Source organism: Solanum stenotomum, chromosome 1 (genome assembly GCF_019186545.1).
Source record: "Solanum stenotomum isolate F172 chromosome 1, ASM1918654v1, whole genome shotgun sequence".
Lineage (NCBI taxonomy): Eukaryota > Viridiplantae > Streptophyta > Magnoliopsida > Solanales > Solanaceae > Solanum > Solanum stenotomum.
The window spans coordinates 49,799,608-49,826,241 of record NC_064282.1 but is presented as its reverse complement, the minus strand read 5'-3'; the positions used below and the strand labels follow the sequence as shown (position 1 = coordinate 49,826,241).

General features: G+C 35.9%; 1 pseudogene; it reads left to right on the top strand.

Annotated features, from left to right (window-relative positions):
• Positions 1–20,247: 20,247 nt before the first annotated feature.
• On the top strand, positions 20,248–20,853 carry LOC125853897 (uncharacterized; annotated as a pseudogene).
• The last annotated feature ends 5,781 nt before the right edge of the window (positions 20,854–26,634 follow it).

Here is a 26,634-nt window from a genome sequence, read left to right as displayed (position 1 = left end):
TGACCAAAGTCCCCACAGTCATAATAAACATATGCCAATCAATCCGCAAAGTAACAACCATCATGAAATGAAGCACCTGATTGGGAATCTTCTCAACACTAACTCAAGCAGGTATCTCTTGGACTATATTGTTAACCCTCTAAAGCCTTAACTGAGACGTGATAGTACACTTAGACTGACCATGTTGAAAATGTTTTTGGAACCTTTTATATGTCTCTAGGCCTAGAACGGGACCCACTGTAGCTGCCATCATGCCTAGCTCATTCGTTGCTACACCTAAGGGCCTCACAACAAAGCTGATCAATAGTATATGTATGGTAAACTACATCTAGAAAAGAATGACCCATAGAAACGATAACATGGGTTACAATCTGCAGCTAGAGTCTCAAACCTCTGACAAAGCACCAAACTATCCCCTCCATAGAAGATAGAATGATAGTGGCATAATAGTAGAGCTCATGAAACATTGCCCCATTCTCAAATACAGTCATGGAGCCTTGATCCAACTTGAAAAGTTGGTCATGAATTCGATATCAGACGATATGCAGGATGAACTTGGCCAAGAATGCGTCAGAAAACTCAGACCAACATATCAAAGGAGACCCAACAAGTCTAGCCTAAAGATAAGAGTGCCACCACTGTCTAGCTGGCCCATCTAGCTGATAAGATCTAAAGTCAGCTCTTCTCAACTCCAACAAACCCAAAATGTATAGCCGCTCGCAAAAATTAGTGAGAAACGTATGGGCATCCTCTTCCACAACCCGATAAAACCTCGAGGTAAAAATCTCAAATACACTCTGAGCATCGTTTGCTCCTCTAGCGACACAACTCTGATTGCAATCACGAGATAGACACACCTAGGTGGTACTGGACTCGAGGTGCATTTACTGCAGGGTGGCCCTACGGTCCTGGTGCATAACCCTAAGTACTGTCATGAAATGAGTGATGGCTACCTGAACCTCAAGAGACATATCTTGTCTCGGTTGTGGATAGACTAGCCCTGAACCCACCAGTAGATCATGCGCATGTTCTTGTGGAGGGTCTATTGCATGCTACAAATCCCTCTTTCTAACTAAGACTAGGGATTTAGTGGTGGTCTAGAGGAGATGTCAACTCTATTCTTTGTCACAACGCAACACATACAAGCCATCCTCTAAAATAGTGAAATATCTGAGATTCTATCACGACCCAAAGTATACCCTAGGTGTAATATGGCGTATAAAACCTTGAAAGGACCTACACAAAACACTTAGCATACATCATACAAGATTATAAAAAATGATGATTTCAAAAGAAACAATATTATATCATAAAAGAGTTAAGAAGCGGAAGTCTAACATATTCTCAACAACACATCTATTACATCAAAGGAAATGGTTGGGATGTAACCCATACACCACATACAAATGTCTAAAAACTAAAATAAAGAAAAGCATATAAAAGTGTCTTGGTGCCCAGAACATGAGGACTCACCAATCTTTGGATGTCCAAGAGATCAACTAACCAAGAGTATGAGAAGTAGGAGCATTGGACCCTACATTAGTGAATCAATATAAGGACAAGTATACATTAGTACATGGAATTCACTAAGTATGATAGCAATGCATAAGATTATGAGATTATGCTAAAAAGACTTTACATAAATGCAATGACCAAGCTAAATCATAATATAAAAGGTTAGAAACCATAAGTCATTATCGCGGTGAATGCAAGCTCAACATATTTAAAATAGTTGTGAGATACTTTGAAAGTAGCCTTAGGTCATTATTGTAGATGTTTACCATTTAACTGACATAGAGAATGTGAGCGATCACATGGAATACAGTGTCTATCCCTCACAAAAAAAGAGAAGTTCTTACTTGCCAAGTAAGAACCATAAATTTGAGCTAAAGTGGATCCACTAGCTAGTGTCTATTTGAGACAAAGCTTATGGTGGCACATAGTTCTGTGACTTAGGGATTGCTACTAAAGGTCCACGAATTCTATACAGAAACCTTCGTCACAAAGGCCTGCTCAATGCTAAGTAAAATCCCACGGAATAGTCATTAATTATAGTCATTCTATTATCCATGGAAAAGCACGATTAAGCAACTTCTCTAAGTTAAATTTCATTTGGAATAGATCCTAAAACTTGATTCAACTTAGGTGAGAAAACCGTCCAACCTTATGAATCTTATATGAGAAAACCTTTCATAATGATGATCTTATTAGTATGTAAGAAAACCTTTTACAAAAACAACATTAATACTTTCCTCTCAAAAAATCCTTAAATTATTTACATCTCTTTCATAAAAGCATGCATAGCTTTATAAAAAGCATATTTCATAGATCATAAGCTTCATCGTGTGTTCATAGTCTAAATCATGGATCAATGCATGGGTTCATATGAGTTCAAACAAAAATCATTTAATTACTTAAGTTCATGCATTAAAGGATAGTAAACAAGTAGTTGAATCATAATTGAAATGAAGCAACAAAGATAGAATAAAACCCTAACTTATAATTGGGAATCTAACTTGTAAAATATGAAGACCTTTGAGGAACCCTATGGAGGAAAGTAGTCCATAAGTGAATACTAACATACCTTAGTGATCAAGGCCCAATAGCTATGGTGAATTGAAAATCTTGAAGTGAAATCCTAACTTTTTCTTCCGTAGCCTTAGAGAGGATTTTTGGGATGAACTTGGAGGGAAATTTAGAATTTAGGTGAATGATTTAGAATGGGTAGTTTTAGGACTTAAATAACATATGTAGGGCTAAGAATAGGGGTTGAAACAACATAACTTAGGTATTAAACACATACGGAAAGACCTAAAATAGTCCTGACTTAAAAGCTGATGTGTGACCTATATAGATCCCTAAACGGTCCGTATAAGTACCACTGGCCATTTAGGGAGCCATATAGATCACCAAATTCGTGGCTGCCTTAAACGTCCAAGCCACTTCCCCTAAACGGATAATGATTCCCTAAACAGAGCGTTTAGTGTTCTGTGAAAGGTTCATGGTCCGTTTTGGGTTTGTGGACTTGTTCGTTAATCTCCCTTACCTTCTCCAAAGTCGAATGTGTCACAATATTTTCCCCTTGGGAACATTCATCCTCGAATGGAAGTCAAGCTAGTATGAAAATAGTAGGATAGAAACTAACAACCCAACATGAATGCAAATTCATCAAATGCACATGCCCGAGGAGGAAAATTGACTCTAAGATAAAACATACTCAAACATCATTTCATAAAACATACATGCATGCATATAGATACATGATAAGTTTCACGTCCAAAGCCTACACCCTGGATGTGACCAACACTCGAGAACCATTACTGGTCCCCAAGTGAACCCTCATCGTGGCTGACTACAAGAGGAAGAATAACTCGAGCATACATAAACATCAAACTAAACGATATGCTAAATCAACAGTGTATTAAATCTCAAAACTCTGAATATACTGAGTATGGAACATAAATTTTAAATAGAACATCTGAAACTGAAAGACTCTCCAAAACTATCTATCTGTGAAGCCATTACTGTACAAATATGAGTGTCGGGATAGGAACCATGACTCTTCAAGGGAACTACTACTAACAACTCATAAAACTGGAGTCCTTCGGAAGCAAGGTGGTCTTACTCAAAAGAGGATGAAGTGATCTAAACGGACTCTATGTGAGGATCCTAAGAACCTGTATCTGCATCATTAAAAGACTCAGGTCGAATGACATCAGTACATTGAATGTACGAGTATATAATATAGTTGAATAACTAAGAACTGAATGAAAGGACTGCAATTGATATAGATATATACTCAACTAAATGTAAAGAAATAAAGGACTGGAATCATTAAAACTTTACCATAATACTTACTCATCTCTGAACTCAACATATTAAGTGATATAATAAAAATACAGTTTTAACTCTATTTGGGAGATTCTCTAACCGACAACCATCACTATGAGCTACGTGATGATCCAACGTCACACCCACGCTGCCATAATTGTCATATACCGTGTCGGGGCATAGAACCTCTCAACTAAGTGAATCCACTAAGCAATAAGGATTTATCTAAGAAACATGATCATGTACCTATGTTGGCAAGACATGGTTTATGAGGATTTTGAGTTGTGTGAACTCATTCCCATATCGATGCTCAATAATACTCCTAATAATATATATACTTATGCTCAAATATATGAAACATACTATTTCTCTGGTTTGAAAAAATTGCTCAAACTATCCTCTTGAAAGAGGTAAATGATCTTTGAAATATCTTTAAACTCATAAACTCGTTTAGAAATCAAAGTTTCTCTTATCTCAAAATAATACTCTCTTTTTTCATGTACAAATGAAATATTTGGGAAATACTTAGTTCCCTTATACTCTTTCTCAAACTCATCTTTACTTCCTAAAAAACTTAGTTTAAAACACAAATGCAGGCTTTAAAAGATTCTTCAAATTTATAACTCAAAATAGGGTTCATGCTGAAATATAGACATGAACGAATCAACTCAAGGATCTCAATAACAATATAGAAAACTCAATACTCAGAACTCAGAACTCAACGATACTACTCATCTCAAGAATACTCAATTCATAGGGTTCATGCTAAAATATACAAATGAATGAATCAATTCAATAATATTAATGCATAACATATAGCAATTCTATAATTAGGAATAAAATTTAAAAATGAATCAGAAACTCAAGAACTCAAAAAGAACTCATCTCAAGAATACTCAAATCTAGGTATAAATACCTAGATTACTCTTTTATTGATTTGAAAGTAGATGTAGGGGGTGAGGAAAAACTAGTCCTATACTATGATGGACTTACATACCTTGAAAGAACAAAGTTTTTGGTGAAATCAATGAAATTCGAAGAACGCTTGAAAACCCTACCTTCTCTCCTCTTGAATCCTTACTCTAAGTCTTTGAAGTGCTATAAAACATAAAAGAATGTTTTAACACTGTTTAGACCCTTACATAGGTGAAAAGGGGTTGGGGTTTAGGTTTAGAAAGAATGAGAAAAGACTAAACTATCCTTCTTAAAACTGACAAAAAAACCTTTTACGAGTCCATCTACGGTTTGTGGTTTGTTCAATGGACCGTAGATCTCATCCATGGAATTTATATTGAATGTTAAGGCTCAGAAGTCTGTTTATAGGTCCAAACGATGGCCCATAGTAGTTCTTACGGTCCGTAGGAATTGAGTCCCAAAATTTGACACATGGTACTTTTCTGACGACTTGATAGGACGGTTCGTTGTTCAACCTACAACCCGTATGTTGGATTCATCGTTCACAGGCTTAGAAAACTCTGATATGATAGTCTCTGGTAAAGTATCCATAACCTTTTTACTTCAAACTCAAAATAAGGAAAACTTGGTGGAGTTAGAAAGTGGACTCAAAGACCTTCAATTTGATAGGTTATGGGCCACCCAATTCATTATGTGCTGGGAGATATGATCTTTTGTAGTTGACCTAAATAGAATTTTATGTCAAAACTTATTCGATAATGAAGCTTTCAACTCAACTTTGTGTTAGGGGGTTCTTGCGACCTTAATTCATATCTAAAACCATTACCACTCTAAACAATTGACCTTAACACTTATGAATAATTGAAGAATCACCCAATATGACCTTACATGTACATGAAAAATAGCTCGGGTCTTAACTTAGAAATTTTTGGGGAGTTACAATAATGACTAAGACATATGAAACCAAAAGAATGAAACATGAGGAACTAAATACCTCAAGCTAGAGTAGGATAGAAGGGAAATAGATGAGGATATAAGGACATCATATCGGCCTCGACCTCCCAAGTAGCACCCTCATCCGTTTGATTCCTTCAAAACACCTTTACGGATGCAGCTTCCTTACTCTTCAACTTCCAGATTTTCCATTTATAAATCTTAATCGGAACCACTTCATAAGAAAGACTTTTCTTTATACCAAGGTTCTCTAATGGTACAATAGATGTCAAATCTCCAACACACTTCTTCAAGAAAGAGACATGGAAAACAATATGTATTGATGATAAATCATTAGGCAAATCAATCTCATAAGCAACTTTATCAATACGCCTCAAAATGTGATATGGGCCTACATATCGGGGACTAAGTTTCCCTTTCTTTCAAAACATCATGACACCTTCATGCGTGAAGTTTTTAAGTAAACCCAATCGTCATTAGTAAACTCAAGATATCTTCTTCTAACGGCATAAGAATTTTGTCGACTTTGAGTCATTTTCAGCCTTTCTCTTAAAAGTCAAGCTTTCTCAATCACCTCACGTACCAATTCGGGACCTATTATGTAATCTTTAAAACCAATTGAAGAAACATTGATTGTAGTCAATAAAGATACCTAACTAAGGGTTAGGGTGGAATCTTAGAGAGTGGTATATCATAGAGAATTTTATCATGAAATTTGGATTGTAAAATCATTCATTTATATTATTAAAAATAAGTGGGTGGATTATTCCACCAATTTAATAAAAGGATTTGGTTATCAATTGTCACAATGAAACTAAGATAACGAAAAATTCAAGAAGTAACAAGCAATCTAGGGGTGCGGGGATTAGAAATCAATGTCACATAGTGGTAATTGTGCTGCTCTATAGTGATGAACATTCATGAATAAGCTAGGTCATCTTCAGTGATACTAATCTTCTTTTGATCTCAAAGCACCCTTGGATAGAATCCCCTTTCGGTCTCATCTATATGACATTCTCAACTGTAACACCCCGAATGCTAGAACTACCAAAATGCAGATTTTTCAGAAGTTGTAGGTGCAACCCATGGTTGCCACCCACGGACCATAGGGTGATCCACGGTCCGTTCTGGTGGTCCGTGGTTCACCACCTGCAACCCTCCCTAGAACCCTCAGACCAAATCTTCTAAGGCATGACCCACGTTCAGACTCACAGACCGTAGATCAGGCCAAATACTGTGGATCTTAGCCCAAGAATCTAGTCTCTGAATCCGAACAACGGCCGACCATATCAGACCGTCGGTCAATCCATGGTCCGTCGGTAGCCCCCGACAACTTTTAAGTCACGGGTCGTTTGGTCTTTTCATCATGCATTGGACCCCTAAACTATGTCGTTTAACCCCTAAACTATGTGGTTTTGGTCAGTTTTAGCCTAGAAGCTAAATTAGAATTTACCCTAATCAATCATTCACCAAAATTCATCAATCTTAGAACAAAAGAGGAGAAGAAGGCGACCAAACCCTCGTTCAAGAATGCAGTAAGTTTTCATCAGTTCCAGCCCCGAAATCAAAAGATTTTTCCGTGAATTTTGTCATCAGGTCTGTGGGATTGCACTAGTGGGTTCTTTTCACCCATTAGGTCGTTAGATTTCAGTCAGAATCTTGATTCCCTTAATATTATCTAGACTTAAGGTTTCTTGAATGTTAAAAATTGTAGTGTTTTAGATGTTAGAATGATCCAAATAAGATTATCACGTTATTGTTTTGTTTCTTGTATGAAATTCAGAACCCTAGCCATGTAGTTATTTTATTTCATGAATTACACATTCTAGGTCAGTTATTTCACATATACATGCTTCAGTTTACGAATGTCACTTTATCTGTTATAATTGTTGCATTCTCAGATTTTGCATGTCAGTATTTTTAGCTATCCATATTACATAAATGCAGTCATAAATTGTTAATTACATAATCAATTGGGAGTAGCTTAATACCGAGTGGACTAGGGTTCAACGTACCCGAATAGTCCCAGAACTATGTGCCCTCGTAGGTTTATAAGTCCCCTCTATGGGCATTACATTTTAGTGATCACGCAGACATGCCTCTATACCTCTGGCAGGGTATATTGGGTCCTCTCAATGGGGCATATACATCACACTCCACATTTAGCTCATGTGATTTTATGTCGGTTATTAGTAGCTCCCTTACAGTTAGATTCTATTGCATTGACCATGTTATCAGCGATAGTCAGATTTCAGTTTCAACATATTATAAACTTTGTCATTGCATTCGATCACTTCATGTTCAGTATTCTCAGTTTAGTACCATGCTTATCTCTTATCATTGCTCAGATATACGCTTTGTTCAGTTATGTTTAGTGTTCACCTTTACTCCATCTTGAATGCTCAGTACCTTTCAAGTACTGACGCATACTCTACGCTACATCTTCTCGTGATGTAGGTTTAGGTCCTCAGCTTCCAGATCACGCATGGATCGGTTCCCGATCTTCAACTCAGCATCATCATTCTCTGAGGACGACATACATGTTTCCTTTGCTTTTAGTCTTAGTTTCAGTTTTTGCTTGATTTAGCTGGGGCTTGTCCCAGCATTTCTAGTTAGTTCGAGGCTTTATTTCAGACATAGTTAGATTAAGCTTTAGTACTTGAGTTTGACCTTTCAATTGTATATATTCAGTTAGTTATGGGTATTCCCCATCATTTCAGTTTATCTCATGATTTAGCTTCCGCAAGTACTTTCTTAATTCAGTATTTTTTATGTATGCTTATGATATACCAGCAGGGTTAGCTTGGGGTCACTCGTGATCCTAGGTCCCGTGTCAACGTCCTGGGGTAGCTTCAGGGCGTGACATCAATAATCCAATACCTTACTCTATTCTCTCTTTCTATGCAGAAATAAGGTAAATTGATCTGACCCATAACCTCTATTATCAAGAAAGTTCCAGACATCAAATCTAAATTGCTAGTATGAGACTAATTACCCACTACAATCAATCACTTTCGAGCATCAACCAAATATTGGAAATAGGAATTAAATATGCAACTTCAACCCATAAGTTAACCCCATGCTAATTAGCTTAAATTCATATATGAACAGTATCAAAATAAAGCATAACACAATACCCACTACATTAAATAAATACCCAACCCCATAAGTGCACCCCTAGATCTTGAGGTTTCAGTCACCCATCACAAAAAGCAAAAAAATAATACCATTCATGAAAGCAACCATGGGTAACATGAAATCAAGCAATTACAAGCAAACTCGCTTTGAATTCAACTTCAATTTGCCAGTTTCAACAACAAAGTTGAAAACCACCCAGAAACTTGAAAGTGTTCTTGACAAGGTAAAATGTTTCTCTTTTCACAAATATTATTCTTTCTAATTCTGTGTTCCACTCATGAATCCACAAAAAGATCTTTTTTTTTATCTCTCCTTTGGGATATTTATAGTTTCCAATATTTGGCTGAAAACTCAACACGCTACCCTTTGTGTGACGTTAGTCAGGCTTGTAGAGCTCATTTGGTGATTCACCAATCATGTTTCAACTCACATTCTCTTGCTCTAGGCTTCAAGTGTTTGAACCTCAATTGGCGAACTCGTTCGAGTCTACCTTTCAGATTTGGCATATCTCAGAGTACCACCTTAGTTCGCCTTTCAATCCTTCTATTTTTGTCCTTGCACTATCGCTTTCAACGATGGTTAACAAGGCCACCCTTCTCCTTCGGCGAGTCATCTTTATTTTGGAGTTTTCCAACCTACCTCGATAAACACAAGTGTTGCACATTGTAACTTTGGACGAGGTCATTCTTACTAGGTGATCCGCCTTTCTTGTTTGGAGGTCATCAATGCATAGTTTGCACTTGTTTTTACATTTTGGTCATTCTTTCGAACATTAATCCTTGCCTTGTCCATTAGCCTTCATAGCTGCAAATCATAAAAATATCATCAGAATAGGACATAATTAGGCATTGAGGACACTATTATTGAGCTAAATCGGCCTCAAATGAGTGCAAATATTCCACTCATCAATACCCCAATCTTAAATTTTTTCTTGTCCTCAAGTAAATCAAGAACATAATTAGCTCAATAAGGGTGTCTACAACAGTATTCAATGAGAGCTAACATGAAAGTTCCATTACAAGACTACTCTCAACAACATGCTACACTCAATCATGATCAATAGCTTGAAATGATGGCTAGTCGGTTTCAACACAAGCTCAAGCTCAAGCTTGAGCTTCTTTTCTAATGAAAGACCGAGTTTCAATAAATTCATTCAAGTGTCCTCACATCAAGTACAATTTCATGCTCTCACAAAGAAAATAAACAAACAAATAAGGAATGAATGCAACTCTCACTGTCTCAAACGAGAAATATATGCAAGCTTCATCCCATAGGTTTGCCCATATTTTCCAATCATCACACAACATGGTTCATACAAGATCTCAAGGGTATTTTAGGCTTGTAATGGGGCTGAGGGTTAAGGTATGGTCAACTTGGCTTAGTAACTTCATCTTTTCGACGCGTTGTTGCAATCATCTTCACCTATTCTCAAGTTCTTTCATTCTTTTTCATTTGAGAACTCAAACTTTGACTTTTTACTTGCTTTATTTGAAATGCCATTTATACCATCACTTCCCTTTTTTATTTCCATTTTTTGAAATATTTCATCACAATGATTCTTTCCTTATTTTTTTTTATAAGGAAGGGTTCCTTGTTTTTGTAACAAACTTCAAAGTTGAGTCTCATTTCATATTTCTTTGACCTTCTCTTGGCTTTCATTCCTCCTTCCTTTCCACACCCCAACTTAGGCTTTTGGCCAAGTTGGTTATTCAAACATAACAGTGCTTCAAAAAGGATTTTGGGTGAAAAGGTAGGGACAATTTTTATCAAGAGGTTTTAGTTTGGTTTGGTAGCCAAACGGTTTAGGCTGAAATGGTGCCAAAATGGATGCACACCCTCACAAGGTTGGAAGAAAGGATAATGAAAATTTGGGTTCCCTCTTAGAAGTTTTTCCCAAGATCATGCCTTGCAATTACCAAAGTTTAGAAAATTAGACTAACAAGGCAAATTCTAGGATTCCACACAGACACTTTCAAATAAGACCTCACCACACATGGAAATTCGAAATACACTCATTTAGCACAACCCAAAAAGATCAAAAGGTACGTGCGATGTTCATTGGAGAGCTCACATCAAAACACAACTAGTTAACAAAAGATTCAAAAACACAGATCAAAAGTGCAACAACATTAATTTTGTTCTTGCTACACCAACACTATACTTCATACTTATTATGAGTACTATTTAACACATCGATATTGAATACCGATCCTCAAATCATTATCCATGAAAACTCAAGCATTTTACGATTTTTAAAAATCATGGGGTAGTTGCAAAATAGAGTGAAAACATAAGAGGCAACATGATATAAACAAAACCAAATGAAACACTCTAATAGAAACAAATGTAAACTACTACAATCATCCAAAGCTGAAAAATAACAAAATACACAACAAAAGAAGAATATTGGCAACACATCCTTTATCCCATAAAAATAAAAATGCAATGTCAATGCAAAAGTAATAGTACAAGAGGAAGAGTAAAAAGGTCCTCCTGATAGGCTAAGTCTATAGAGCGCTCACATAAGTAGTTTATGGAGGGGAAGCATCAACCGAGTAATCAGTAGTGTTAGCATCAACCGAGTAATCAGTAGTGTTGAGCAATAATATCATAGGATGCAAAACTGAGGAGTTAGCTAGGGAAGCATGCCAGTCACATCACTGGGAGAAATGGTGGGGTCTAAAGAGACTCCACTGATACCAAGTGTTGAAGTCTCCCAAACGGTTCTCTCCAGGTGGCTTGAACAATTAGCTCCTCAGTTTCCTGCAACTCCGTGAGTGTCTACGCAATACCATGATCATCCTCATCATTTATCATCTCCTCTTCATCCGTCTCCTCGGCTCAATAATCATTGGTTCTCTCAACATCAACATCAACATCAACATCATAAGTAGCAACTCTACCATCTTACTTACTATGATGCACACTCAGAGTAGGCTCACCGGTGTGCATCATCGGTGGCATGGATGCTTGTGCATCAGGTAGGGGAACATCACCCCATAGCATAGAAATATTAGTAGACTACAACAAAGTCTACATTCTCTTACTAAGTAGCAATATACCTCTCATGGTGTCCAACACACCGAAACTACCCTCGACATTCTCCTGGGCCTCTAATCTGGCAGTGAGGTTGTCTAACCTCATACTATGGGCCTCAATCAACCCCGCACACCTAGTCACCATATCCCTTAATGGGGCCAACGCCCTCTCAATCACCTTATCAGTCAACTAGGCATGTCCTTCTCAACCCTAGCAGCTCTAACATTCGCAGACCATGCAAGGTAGCCTATTTGATGAATTAATGCCTTAGTCTAGGGGGACGGTAGTAGGATTGGGGGTAGACATAACAACAGTAACAGTGATAGTAATAGCAGTAGTGGGAGGTGTAAAAGATAAAAATACAATAGGGGAGGAAGATATACATGTGTGCTGCATAGAAGGAGCAAGTGTGCTGGCCTTAGAGGCTAGAGTAGCAGGATCAACAATAGGCAAGGTGTTTGGTGGTGGCGGCTTCCTCCAAGCCGTATGATCCCGTAAAAAATCAATCCCAATCAACCGGATGTCATTGGAAAAGGCTAGGTTGATCCACATATCTATATTCCCCCTAAAAAGAACTCATGCATCCTCGCATAGCTTTGTGATAAATATTGGGAATTGAAGGGAGGTTTGCTCTTCTCGAGCTCTCAGTTGTCTTTCCTCCGCAATAATAGTCCCAACATTAATGTTCTCCTAGACAATGATCACGCCAACTAATACAACCTTGAGATGTAGAAGAATAGATTCGTTCTTTGAGGGCATGATATTGATGCAAATAAATCCAAACCAACACAGAGCCACCACCTTTAAATCCTTCTTTTCAATGTGGGCACTTTCAGGAGGGGAAATGTCACATATGAGCGGGGCCAACCAACCATTCAACGAATCAAGGTCATGATACATCTAGAGTGAAAACATATTTGGCCTATAATTTTGGCATCCCTAATGTAGTGTTGAGTGCTCCAGCGGGGCATTGCACTTTCTTGCCACACACTTCTACTTCATTCAGAGGGTTCCAAATTGTGCCCTTCTTCCTCTTTGGTAAGGCCTGGGCATAGTTTGTATAAAACTCACGAAACCAAGAAGGAACATAAGGGTTTTGGGGTCGTGAGAATCCTTAAACTAATGGAACTTGATGGTATCCCAAATAGCCAAGTGATCACTCATAACCCCATACATGGAGAGCCATCTCCCCTGAAGAATGGGATATTCTCCATCTACCTTGAGCCTATTGAGGGCTCTTGGAGTGATAATCATGAGGACTAAGGATGGCGTCGGGGTGGATAAAGGCTCCAAAAGTTTGAACTAGATGTCCATTCCCTTTCTTACAATCCCCTTTCTAGATTGGACACTTTCTTGTGTAGATGTTTATGGGGTTCTAGGCTATCGTCGCCGAGAAGCCTCAAATGGCTTATTAATAACTATACCCCTTTGCTTCTTCAACGGAGGAAGATGAGAAGGATAGTCTTTGTCGAATTCTACATCCGAAGTTACCACTTGCTTTATCTTAGTCTTAGCCATAAATTACAAAGAAAAAACTTTCAAACATAGATCGGTGAAGGTTAATTAAAATAAAACTCATTTGGCAACATACTTCAAAAAATACCGCGAGGGTCGTCTAACGAGAAGGTGCATCACCGAGCAGGATGGGCGTGCTCTGGTGAGCTCGCCAAAAAGGGCAGTAGTAGGTATCAAAAACTTCAGGCACAAAGTGTGGACTCAATTAAAACTCGGCAATTTGCCGAGTTGGTTTCGGCGGGCTAAGATAAGTCCACCGAAACTAACAATGCAAAATGAAAAGAAAAATGCATCAAAGGAGATATCAACTCCAACTCGGTGATTCGCCAAAGACAAGATTGCCAAATGGGACAGTGCCCAAGGTCACATATTCACTCAAAAAGGGGAGCTAGGGCTTACTCGGTGATTCGCTTACCCTTTTTGGCTAGCTAAAACATGCTCACCAAGCAGGCCATGTGCCTAATTTTCAGAGAAAAACCAAGCATACGCAACAATAACAAGTTTCCCACATAATTATAGTCCACCCACATGCTTACCTACCCATGGGTACTCAGACTTTCCCCAGATATCACAAAGTATTTCTCAAGTTGACGATATGCCTTTTAAGAGAGTTGACACTCTATCTATCATTGGGAAAAATCATGCAATCGGGTCAGCACTGGGTTACTCAGACTTCACCCACATCAAATTCAACTAAGACCCTCTAACTTTAAGGGCTAAATTTCAATATTTAACCAACACACTCAAATATAGCGATTTCTAGGAAAAAACGAACACAATCAATTCATGGGTACAATTCAATATGATCATTATTGTACTACCTAATGAAATTAAACAACCACATGCATCAAATGGCCCTACATAGGCACAACCATACATTAGTACATGAAATGTATTAAGTATGGGGTTATGTATGAAAACATAAGACATGAACATATGAGAACATTAGAACATGATATGCATAACCAAGGTAAATCATAGTAAAAGCCTTTAAAAAATCATAAGTCATAAACATGGTCGATGCAATTTATAACATAATTAAATCTTCATAAAACCTCTAAAGTAATGTAGTTCATTTTGTGGGATGTTTAACATTAACCGACATAGACCACATGAGCTATAACGTGGAATCAGCTGTCTTGCTTCCACACCAAAAGATATGTCCTACTTGCCAAGGTAAGAACCATAAGCTTCTAGCTTATGTGGATCCACTAGCTATGTCTTTCTAAGAAAATTCCTACAAGGGCATGTAGTTAGGGACAAGGAGATTGCTACTAAAGACCCGACCTTAATTAATGGGAGAGCCTCCATCTCAACGTCCTCTTAGTGCTAAGTAAAATCCGAACATAATTAGTCATAAACATATTCATATCGTCATACTTGGAAAAGCACAATTAAGTTACTAATCTAATCATAAATCATCATAGAGTAGCTCCATAAATCATGAATCATGTATGTGTGAAAAAACCTTCCACCGATCATGATTTCTTAACATGTGAGAAAACCTTTCACAATTTCATCGATGCATTTCTTAAAAGCAACCTTAGATCATAAACATATTTTTTTCATAAATCATGCATAACTATCATAAATCATATTTATAACTTCATAATCTTTCTTAAAAAACTCATAGTCAAATCATTATTGATGCATGAGTTCATATGAACTTGATTGAAATCTTTCTTAAAAAATTCATAGTCAAATCATTATTAATGCATGAGTTCATATGAACTTGATTGAAAACCATGTAATTGAATCTAAACATGCATAGGAAGATTGAAATTGAATAGTTAACTCAAAATCAAATAAGTACCATGGAAATTGCATGAACCCTAATCAAAATTAGGTGACTTTGAATTGGAATAATTTAGATCTTTTGGGACCCAATTGATGAATGAAAATTCATTGGTGAATTCCCACATACCTTGATAAGCAAATCCTAAATGCAATGGAGTAAAAAAGAGACTTGAAGCTTGACACTCTAGCTTTGTTCCTTGAGCTTGAGAAAATTGGAGGGGATGAACTTAGATAAGAATTGGGGATTTGAGAGAATTAAAGGGTTTTAGGTAGATTTAGTAGTTGAAAGTTAGTAATAGGTCTTAAAATTAACATCAAAACGATATAGTATATGTATTAAATATATAGGAAAAGACCCAAATACCCTTAAGAAATAAATGTCGGAGGACTCTATGGTTTGGACCTATGGATGGAAGAACATTCTATGGACCGTACTGGTCAACAGTAGGTCAAGTTACTGGGACACAAAATTGGCCAACTTTCTACGAAACCCTTCTACGGACCGTCAAACATTCTATTGTTCGTAGACCCCATTTGTAGTCCTCAGCCTTCAGTCCAAAATTTCACTTAGTCTGGTTCAATCTTATGAAACCATCCTACGACCCATCAAACTTACTACGACACGTCCAATTCACTCGTAGGTCAAACTTCAAAAAGCTTAAATTTTCCCAAAACTCATCTCAACTTCTATGGCTCGCAAACCCTTTTACGGTCCATAGATGGGACTCATCGATCACAGTACCAGTACTGAAAAACTAAACTTTCCCTTCTTAATCCAACTTTCTAATTTTTAAGCTGTTACACTACGTTGACGAAATTCTCATCCGAGCTCGTTTACTCAGAATATTGACTAAAATCAAGTTTTGGACTTAACTTGAAATTTAAAACATCTTATTACACAAACTCGCACAGAAAGCCTCGGGAGTCATGCCAACCATACTAATAGCCTAAAATGACTCTTCTAGAGCTGAGCTACAACTCTTTATCTGTTGTTCGTTCCTCTCGCTCAAACAAGGTTTCACGGAGTTGAGTTCCAGTAGCATCTTTATATGTATCAGACCATTTGTGGATTGAAACTCTCTTTTCTTTCAACTTTCCCTTTCTATTGGACCAGGTCAAGGTTGTTGTAAGCATTTCTGATCTCAAGCACCTATCATGGTTTTCGAGTTGCTCTGATCCACCGAAAAGAGGGCTTTGGGAGAAGAGCAACTCTCAAGTACTTTACTTCAGTCCCAGTACTGAAAGACGTGACTTTAGGAGTGGATTTCGAAAGGAAAGACTTCGTTTACTTCTTGCAAATTGCTTATGTAAGAATTGTCTTCTTAGATTATCTTCTTGAATTTTAGATAAGTAATGACCATTCAAGGTTCAAAAGCTCCAAAAACTAAAACTCGCATAAAATCAAACGAACGACTAGGTGACTAAACTATCAATCCTAACATCGCTATAGAAGAACTCTTAATGATGAATTAGACACATCAACACTGGAATTATCCGGAGGGTTATTACAAAATTTTTCCCCCATGATAGTCTTGAGTGAGTTAATGGTTGGAATGTATCTAGTTGTTGCAGTTACATTACTGTAAACATTTATCACCCTGAACTTCTTCTTATTTGGTTTGTAAAAATCTAGTTGTGTGCCACTTTGAACTAAGAACTCTACATCTCTCCAAACTAATATCATTTCAAAATTATATGTATCCACAAAATACTGAATATAATCCATAAAAATGCTATCTTTAGTTAAACACAGACAATTCCTCAATTGTGTAAGCATCATTTATCAATTGTTGAGTTTGGTTTTAGTTACTGCGATCATTTTTAACATAATATGTTACCTAGTTTTAGGATAATTTGAATTGTAAATATTTGTTAGGTTGTTTTGATTGTTGAGATTATTTAGCTTTTTTTGAATTTTTCTTATGCAAATTTTGTGCGGATTATTTTATCAAGTTAGCTATTTAAAGCCCTATTATGCTTAATGAAAACATTGAGAGACATTTTAATCAATACTTTTTGCTTCCCTATTTTTAAAAAACTCCAACAGTGGTACCAAGAGTTACATTGATCTTACAGGATATGTGGAATCTTCCAAACAACTAACATGCCACTTTTAACCCGCATGGGCTATTTTTCAATCCTTTTAACCCGTCAGGGCTACACATTTTAACCCGTTAGGGCTACTATTTTCAATATGTGCTTTTTTCAATCTACAAGCTTTTCTAAAACAATTTTTAACGAAAAATAATGGCTAACAACAGTCTCTTTTTGAATTCCCTAAAAGTTTTCACAGGTGAAAACTATCAGATATAGTCAGTGAAAATGAAATCATATCTTGAAGCCTATGATATGTGGGAAGTTGTAATGAAAGATATACCCTTAAAATCACTCCGTCAAAGTCCCATCGTTACTCTAATTATATCTTATTGGGATGAAAAAACCAAAAAATTCAAAGTCAAAACTATAATTCAAAATTTCAGTCGCGAATTGGATTTTTTCTAAAATCATTTCTTGTGAGACGACAAAAGAAACTTGGGAATTTTTTTTAAAAAAAAATCTCAAGGAAGTGACCGAGTCAGACAAATGTAAATTATGAATTCGAAAAGGGATTTTGAATCTCTTAGGATGGAAGAGGATGAAACTATTGTTAAGTATTCCAACAAGATTTCTTTGATTGTTACTAAAATTAGATTGCTTGGCGAGGATTTCAAAGGCGACAGAATAGTTGAAACAATTCTCGTGAAAATTTTAGAGAGATTCAAGTCTAAAATTTTGTCTCTGTAAGAGTCTAAAGATCCATCTGCTATCTCTATTGAAGATCTAATAACTGCTCTTCAAGCACAAGATCAAAGAAGAGCCTTCAAGCAAGATAATTTTAGCAAAGGTGCTTCTTATGCACAAAAAAATATATGTAATTATCCTCTTTACAAATACTACAAAAGGAAAACACACTTGGAATCATTTTATTGGTGGAGACCAGATGCAATATGTGGAAATTGCAGACAAGCCGGTCATTTTACAAAAGTGTGCACACTTAAGAACAATCTTCAAGGACAAGTTGTAGAAGCAGTAATCGAGGAGAAGCAAATTTTTTAAATTGCAGTATCTAAAGAAAAGGAGGAGCGTTGAGTTTGCTTTTAGTTACTGCAGTCATATTTTAACATAATAAGTAACCACTTTTTAGGATGAACTTGAATTTTAAATATTTGTTAGGTTGTTTTAATTGTTGAGATTACTTAGCCTTTTTTCAACTTTTGTTATGCCGATTTTCTGCAGATTATGTTAGCAAGTTGACTATTTAAATCCCTATTATGCCTAATAAAATATTGAGAGATATTTCAATAAATACTTTTTACTGCCCAATTTTTTAAAAACACTAATATCAACGAACTGACTATAATCAGTATTACACAACATAGATAATTCCTCAAATCCACTAGCGACAAGCAATATGATGGTGTTTCAAGACCATGCTGAGTTGGAAGGGACTTCACCTCTTCCCTCAAGCTGTTAAGGGATTATATGATGTCATTTTTTCCAATCCATCCAATGAACAACACCATTGATGTTAGCTTTAATATATGATCCGCATAGAGGATCGGGAGCCATGCCTACATTTTTCCATTTCTTATCAACTACAAGAGTATAAAACTCCAATTCTTATACTTGTGGATGTCCCTCAAAGTTTCTGACTTCTGATCTCAATAATTTATATAGTCCAGAGGCTTCACTAGAATAGAATGAATAAGCAACACACTGAATTCATTTCTCCCATTTGCGAAATTAATATCATATTTTGTTTAGATAAAGTGGGTGTAGGGAGGTAACACCTAGGGATTAACACAAGGGGGTGAGAATCATCGTCTTTGAGATCCAAAGTAATCAGACATAGTAGTTTATTGAATGAAAAAGTTTGGGGAAATTAAATGATCTTTTGTGATACATGTTAACAAATAAAGGATCAAAAGTTAAAAGATAATATTGTAGTATAAAAATAATCGTACAATAGAAAATGGACTTGATTGACAATTGTGAAACTTTTTTTATCATAATCACCATTGGAAGGTCCATAATCCTCGTGACATGAGCGATTCTAATTCCTTCAAAAACTCCCTTTACAAGCTCAGAGCTATTGGAATCCGTGAATGTCATTTAATTTGAACAAAAATGGAGCTAGTTTTGAGGTTTTTGTCTTATGGATTGGCTGAACTTTCATATATATATATATATATATATACTAGATGGATCATGGCCCGTGGTAAGTACGGGCCCAACATCAAAGGATCATGATCTCTGAGAAAAAGCAGAAACTGAAATTGAACAATAAAATGCATTCTTTTCCCCTTTCAAGTCGTATGATGATATATCAATGAAGAAGTTGATTGTATATATGTGAGAAACCAAGAGACTTGAATTTTTTTTGAAAATATATGTTTAAGTGGCAGTTTTCTTCTCTGCACTTAGTCTACCCATTAAGAAACATAACGGGTATTCCAAGTTGCATTACCAAAAACACTCTTAAATGCCATATTGTAAGTTCACACATAGGATGATTACTATATACATCTTTAGATCCTAAAGTTTCATACAACTTGAAATTAGCTAGATACGCTCGAGAAAAAGAATGGGTTTTTTCAAAAGCCGCCGGATGGATAGAGCTCAAAGCAAGCAGCTGACCACACCAACAGAGGATATAGATTATACTATCTCCTTTTTAAGAATTTTGTTGTGAACCAAGCTGACTCCGTAAGGGCCTATGGGATATTAGAGACTTTTATTTGGGATCCAGGCCCAATAACCACTTGTTAAAAAGGACTAGGAGTTAGAAGAACGGTTATGCAAATTATGTCGAAGCTTTTGCTGTCAATTATCTTTCATCCCCTTTCTCTGTTCTAGTATCTCATCCCCTTCTAGTTACCTTCTTCTATGTTAATATATTTGTAATTAGTATGTTATTACTTTGTTGTGTGTATTATACGTTGTAATTTGTATTCAACCATAACTATATATCTCAGTGTTTGTATTGGAAATCGGGTTTGTTTCATTGAGAGGTCTTCAATGGAGGACCAAATAGTTCGAACAATTAAAGATTCAATTAAGGTCATGAAGGACACTTGGTCGAAGGATCTCGCGGAAATTCGTTCAATATTACACGAGTTGGTTGGAAACCTTTCGATGAGTAAACCTAGCACAATAGAATTTTAACGATTCTGTGGCGAGAATCCAGAGTTATGGATTTCCCAGGCTGAACAGTACTTTGACTTCTATGAAATTACAAAAAACCACAAGTTATCTATAACCTTGTCTTATGTTGATGGAGCAGCGTTGACGTGGTACAAATGGCTTTTCCAGAACAAACAATTGGTAGATTAGAAACAGTTCGCTGCGAAAGTGTTAATTCGCTTCTGCAAACGAAATCTCAAATCACAGGAAGGTCGTTTGGCCAATCTCTGGCAGGTATCCACTGTGACTGAGTACCCAAGTCCTTTTGAGGCTATTTCGCTAGGTTTCAGTGAGCTAGATATACTTTCACCATGTCTTACACATGTGCATCCACAAAGGAGCGATATATCCAATTAGTTGTTGCCTCAGAACTTTGATGAGAAATCTGAATACCTGACCAAAACTGATGCGCACAAGATGTACGACTTAAATGTTAAATAACTACCCCAAGGTATTCACCTTGGCACCATTAGATGATCAAATCGAAATGTCTGATGAAGATGATATAGATCTTGACATAAGCGCAAATCCAAATGGAAGTCCCCAAAGAGATATGTCCGAGAGGTATGTTACATCAATTTCTTTGGATTCTGGCTCTCCGAAACAACAAAATGAATTTGCTTCCTTTGAAGACATGTATCTTCTTGAATTTTTCTCGGAGCATGAGACTAAGCCATTACTTTTGTTGGGATCTATTGACACGTTTTGTTTAATCACGTATGTTAATTATATGACTCAAGTGTGGGATTTAGGACAACGATGGTGTATACATTTTTCCATTTTGCTTTCGAATCTTCCAGGGACAGTTGTTGCTTCTTTGCAATTTAATTCCAATTACACCCACTTGGAAATGAACACTCGGAATAAGGATTGGGAGAAGAACTCCAGGGGACTGTTTGCTTTCCGTTCTCAATGCATGAATTTGAAATTTGATGCAAGTTTGGAGAGCAGAAGAATGACACATCCTGCAATAAGTCTTGCTAGCTTCGTACAATCATTGTGGTCATTAACTGACTTTCCTACTTCTCTCGCTGAAGATGGTTCCTCATCAATGATGCATAATTATTGGACTTGCGATTTTACCAGGCCATTAACTTAACTGACTTTTTTACTGATTCATTAATCAGTTCTCCATATCATAAAGTTGGAAAATTTCACAGAGAAGGAATTGCACTAGTTTATCCCTGTGTCATAGCAAGACAAACAGAGAAAATTTCTAGAGGTCAAATTTCTTTTGAAATGATTTGAGTCTTTGATCCTGGAGGAGGTACTTTTGATGTACCAATTCTTGAAGACATGGATGGTGTCCTTTTGGAAATCTCTAAAGCAATAACTAATCTATCTATATGCAACATGCCTCTCTCTGCGGACAAACGTGATCTTCATCAATTGACATTAAAAGTGCTCATCAATTTGATATCAATTCTATTGAATTGGCATTTTTCCACGGTTAACCCTTTGGATGGACAAAATAGAGAGATGTCCAACACAATTGCACAAGCACAGAGATTGAAGTGCGACGTGAAGTTTGCAATTTTAAGAGATATGCAGGCATATGTTCACGCAAAGTGGCTAACTGTGGTTGAATTGGTGAGATTAGTTTCAATTGCTACTGCTGCTTTAACTAACAGTGGCCTTAGAAGCATTGAGGAGCAACCGGTGGAACATGAAGGCCTGACCACTGATGTAATTACAGGAGGTGTGGCTTGTGTTATTCATCTTGGTAATTTAGAATCTGCAAAGGGCACTGGAGTTGATTTATCAGTACTTAAGATTAGCAACTCTTGGTTTCACTCTAACACTAAAGCAGTAGCTCTCGACTCACCTTCAAGCCTGGACAAATTTACTATTGTAATGTCACGGTGGCTCCACTCGAACCTTGAGGACCTCAAGGTTCATTTTGAGGGAGGGAGTATTGTTGTGAACCAAGCTGACTCCGTAAGGGCCTATAGGATATTAGAGGCTTTTATTTGGGACCCAGGCCCAATAACCATTTGTTAAAAAGGACTAGGAGTTAGAAGAACAGTTATATAAATTATGTCGAAGCTTTTGCTGTCAATTATCTCTCATCCCCTATCCCCTTTCTCTGTTCTAGTATCTCATCCCCTTCTAGTTACCTTCTTCTATGTTAATATATCTGTAATTAGTATGTTATTACTTTGTTGCATGTATTATACGTTGTAATTTGTATTCAGCCATAACTATATACCTCAGTGTTTGTATTGGAAATCAGGTTTGTTTCAAATTCCACCTTTGCATCTGTAAATAATGATCATATGCAAAATTATAAAATAGATCGAGAAAGAGGCAAAAAAAAATTTAAGTTGAAATGCATTCAAAAGAGCAGTAGCGTAAAGGCTAGAATTGAGAATCAATCAGGAAAGAACTATTATATATGCAGTGAGATGAAAGGTGACAACCATTATTATCAATGAATAGACAAATTTTGAGCAGAGACAAACATAAGTTGAGTAACTGTGACTTTTTAAGTTAGAGTACGTTTACCCTTTCGACAAAGAAGTCCCTTTCATTACGATAGCAACAGAGAATAATAACAGATTCATCTACCGAAAGCTCAATCATCTCTGCTTGTTCAAGAACCTGTAAGGCCATAATTCACATCAATACAAAATTATTGGATTCTTTCCTATTTTAAATTAGGAGATCAAATTGTTTGAAATAGTATAATCCAAAATATCTCATCTTTGCAATTACTTTTCTTTCTACTCAAAGTAAACGCAAATGTCCACGTCGGTGAAATTAACAAATTTAAATACTTTCAACAGATGTCAATACAAAAGATAATAGGACTGATATTATAGCAGAAGCTTTTAGTTCTCACACAACATACAACATTGGACCTAGAAAAGAAGAGATTAAAGAAATATTATTCAAGCTCACCGTAAAATGTAGAACGCCAACTGATTAATCTACTCGTCAAGCGAGCTCGAGAGACATGCTGGTAGAGAATAATAATCCAACATTAGAGCTTCAATATTTTGTAAAAAAAAAAAAGTTCAAATGCAAAGAAGAAGCGTATCCACATAAAAAGGTATATTAAGTTGGAGCTCCATGGAATAATAAAACAAGATCAACTGAACATGATAGTACTGTGAAACTCAACTGGAAAATTAATTAAAAAACAATAAATAATACATATGAGTCAAAAGGCAATGAAACTGATGAAAGCTAGAGATATATTTGAGAAGATGAACTAAAAACAGAGAAAAAAGAGTTAGAGGTGCTATTCAAATGACACGTACTTAGTTGCACAAGCAGATGTAAGGCCAAAAACTGACACGTATGTATATTATTAGGAATAGGCACAAATTTTAAATTTTTCTGTACTACCCTTTTTCATCCCGTTCCTGTCATACAACTTTCATTGCATTTGGTACAATTTATGTAGCAGTGTTCGTACACCACAAGTTCCATTTCTAAATAAGAGTAAAGTAATATATATAGTCCAAAGGCTTCACTAGAACAAACTGAATAAGTAATGCACTGAATTCTTTTCTCCCATTTGGGCAATTAGACAAAGTGGGTGTAGAGAGGTGACCCCTAGGGATTAACACAGCGTCTCTGTTTAGGGGGTGAGAATCATTGTCTTTAACTTCCAAAAGTAATCAGACAGTAATTTATTGAATAAAAAATTTTGGGAAAGTTAAATGATCTTTTGTGATACATGTCAACAAATAAAGGATCCAAAGTTAAAAGATAATATCGTAGTATAAAAATAATCCTACAACAGAAAATGGATTTGATTAACAATCGTGAAAAAATTTCTATCATAATCACCATTGGAAGGTTCATAATCCTCGTGACATGAGCGATCCTAATTCCTTCAAAAACTCCCTTGACAAGCTCGGAGCTATTGGAATCCATGGATGTCACTTAATTTGAACAAAAATGGAGCTAGTTTTGAGGCTTTAGTCTTATGGATTGGTTGGACTTTCATATATATATATATATATATACTAGTTTTACGGCACGTGTGTTGCACGTGTGTATCATATTATATAGTATATGATGTTGTAAAATAGAATTAATATGATTAAATTAAAGTTTTTTATTAAATAATTATAAATTGAAAGAACAATGGTCAAGTGCTTTTAAATGATTAATACAGATAGTCATAAAGTTAATTATTTTTTGAGACCAAAATGATTAGATTTCATTGAAACATTTCAAAATACATTCAAAATTTAAATATGGTGATAAAGTGACATTTATTTAGTACTATTTTTTTTACTTTTCTCAATTGTGTAAATAAACTTAACCGGCAAAATAGAAAAATAATATCAATATAAAAAAGGTCACCAATAGCATTTTCTCTTGAGGTTATGACTATAAATGATGGACACCATTTAAGTACAATTTTTCTCTTAAATATTAATACTTCAAATTTGAGATGTGCATGACACTAATAACTATTACCATAAATAGTGTAATATTTTATCTTTATACGTAATATATCTTTTACAAAATATTATTACTCAATTTTTATATATCTTGCAAGGAGTGTATCTTGTGACATAACATTTTCTTAGATCAAAATGAACACAAATAACAGGAAATTCATACTTAAAAAAATTCAACACAATATAAATATATAGAACAATTCATAGCCAATGAAGAAGGAAGACGAAAATATATGTTCATGCTATATTCACTCTAGTATTCAATTTGATTGAAATCTCTTGCCACCAATACTTTATTTTCTCCAAAAAATATATTGAAAAATTCATAGCCAATAAAGAAGGAAGAGAAAAATATATTTTCATGCTATATTAACCTCAGTGTTCCAAAATTAGGAAGAAACTCCTTCGTTTGAGGTTAAAAGAATAAAAAAAGAAAAAACAAACAAGAAATATTTTACCCCAGTCATGTGCCTTTTTTTCGTATTCATTTATTATTATTGTCTCTCCCACAACTTGATCTATTTATTTTATTAGAAAAATAATCTACAATGAGTGTATTCTTCATTGTTCACTCATTATGTGAACACAATTATTAACTTAATTCTCGAATGAAAATACACAAGAAATAAATTAAAGAAACAAAACAAGAAAAAGAAATGAAAATTCCCGCGCACTATATATATAAGTTTTCTGTGTGAAGCAAAGTTCACAGATAATTGCTCATTTCTTTGTTATGTTCTTTTCTTCTTTAATAGAAAAACAATACCTAAATTCCAATGCTAAGACTGACTCACCCTTGAATTCGAATGACGATCACTAATCTTCTAAGCGAGGTCTGTCAATAGCCGCCTGAAGATGCTTTGTACTCAACAAAGAAAGAGCAAGTGCAGTATTAGTACACAACCACAATGTACATGTAGGATCACACGCCTATCCCACTAAATGCAGCATACATAAGTCATACAACATAATAATAACATGCATACACCAAACATATACAATATCATCATCATTTAATAAAATAGAGCATTTCACAAGTCTCAATTATACAGTTAAGTCAACTCATTGGTCTTCTCATGGAACCCAAACCCAAACTGTTAGCATATCGAAATGTGGTACCCGATCCAATGTTTATGCCGGAACGTGGCAACTGATCCCATATTTATACCGAAACGTGGCAACCGATCTAAGTTAGTGTGTCGAAACGCAACACCCGATCCATTCAACAAATCACAATCACAATCACAATGTACATTCTCATAATCATACAATCAAGTCATGGTTGATGGCATTCATCATTCATTTATCCTCGTTTACAACAAGTGTGATCAATAATGCAACATTCGTATACATACACGTATTATAATGAAGCAAGAACAAACATATATCACAATCATGAAATCACAACCATCACCTACCTCGAAACAAGCTTGAAATCCCTAAGAAACTTGATTCTTCCCTTTCTGGATTCGTTCCACTTGTTATTAGTCTACAAAAGATCAATATAACACGAGAATCAATAAACAATAACTAATTACCCAAATTACTAACAATTCTATCAACCCTAGATCATACCATGATCCCCATACCCAGATTAGGGCTTTCCTCACCATAATTTCCAGATCAAAACCCTTCCCCATCGATAATTACCCATTAGATTACGTTCTACGGATCGAAAAATGGATTCGGGGAGTTCAAATCTTACCTTTAGCGTCAAGAATGGTGAAAAACTATCAAGAAAACCCCTGGGTTCGTTCCTTAGCTCTCAAGTTTGAAAATTGCAGAATAAAACGTCTTTGGG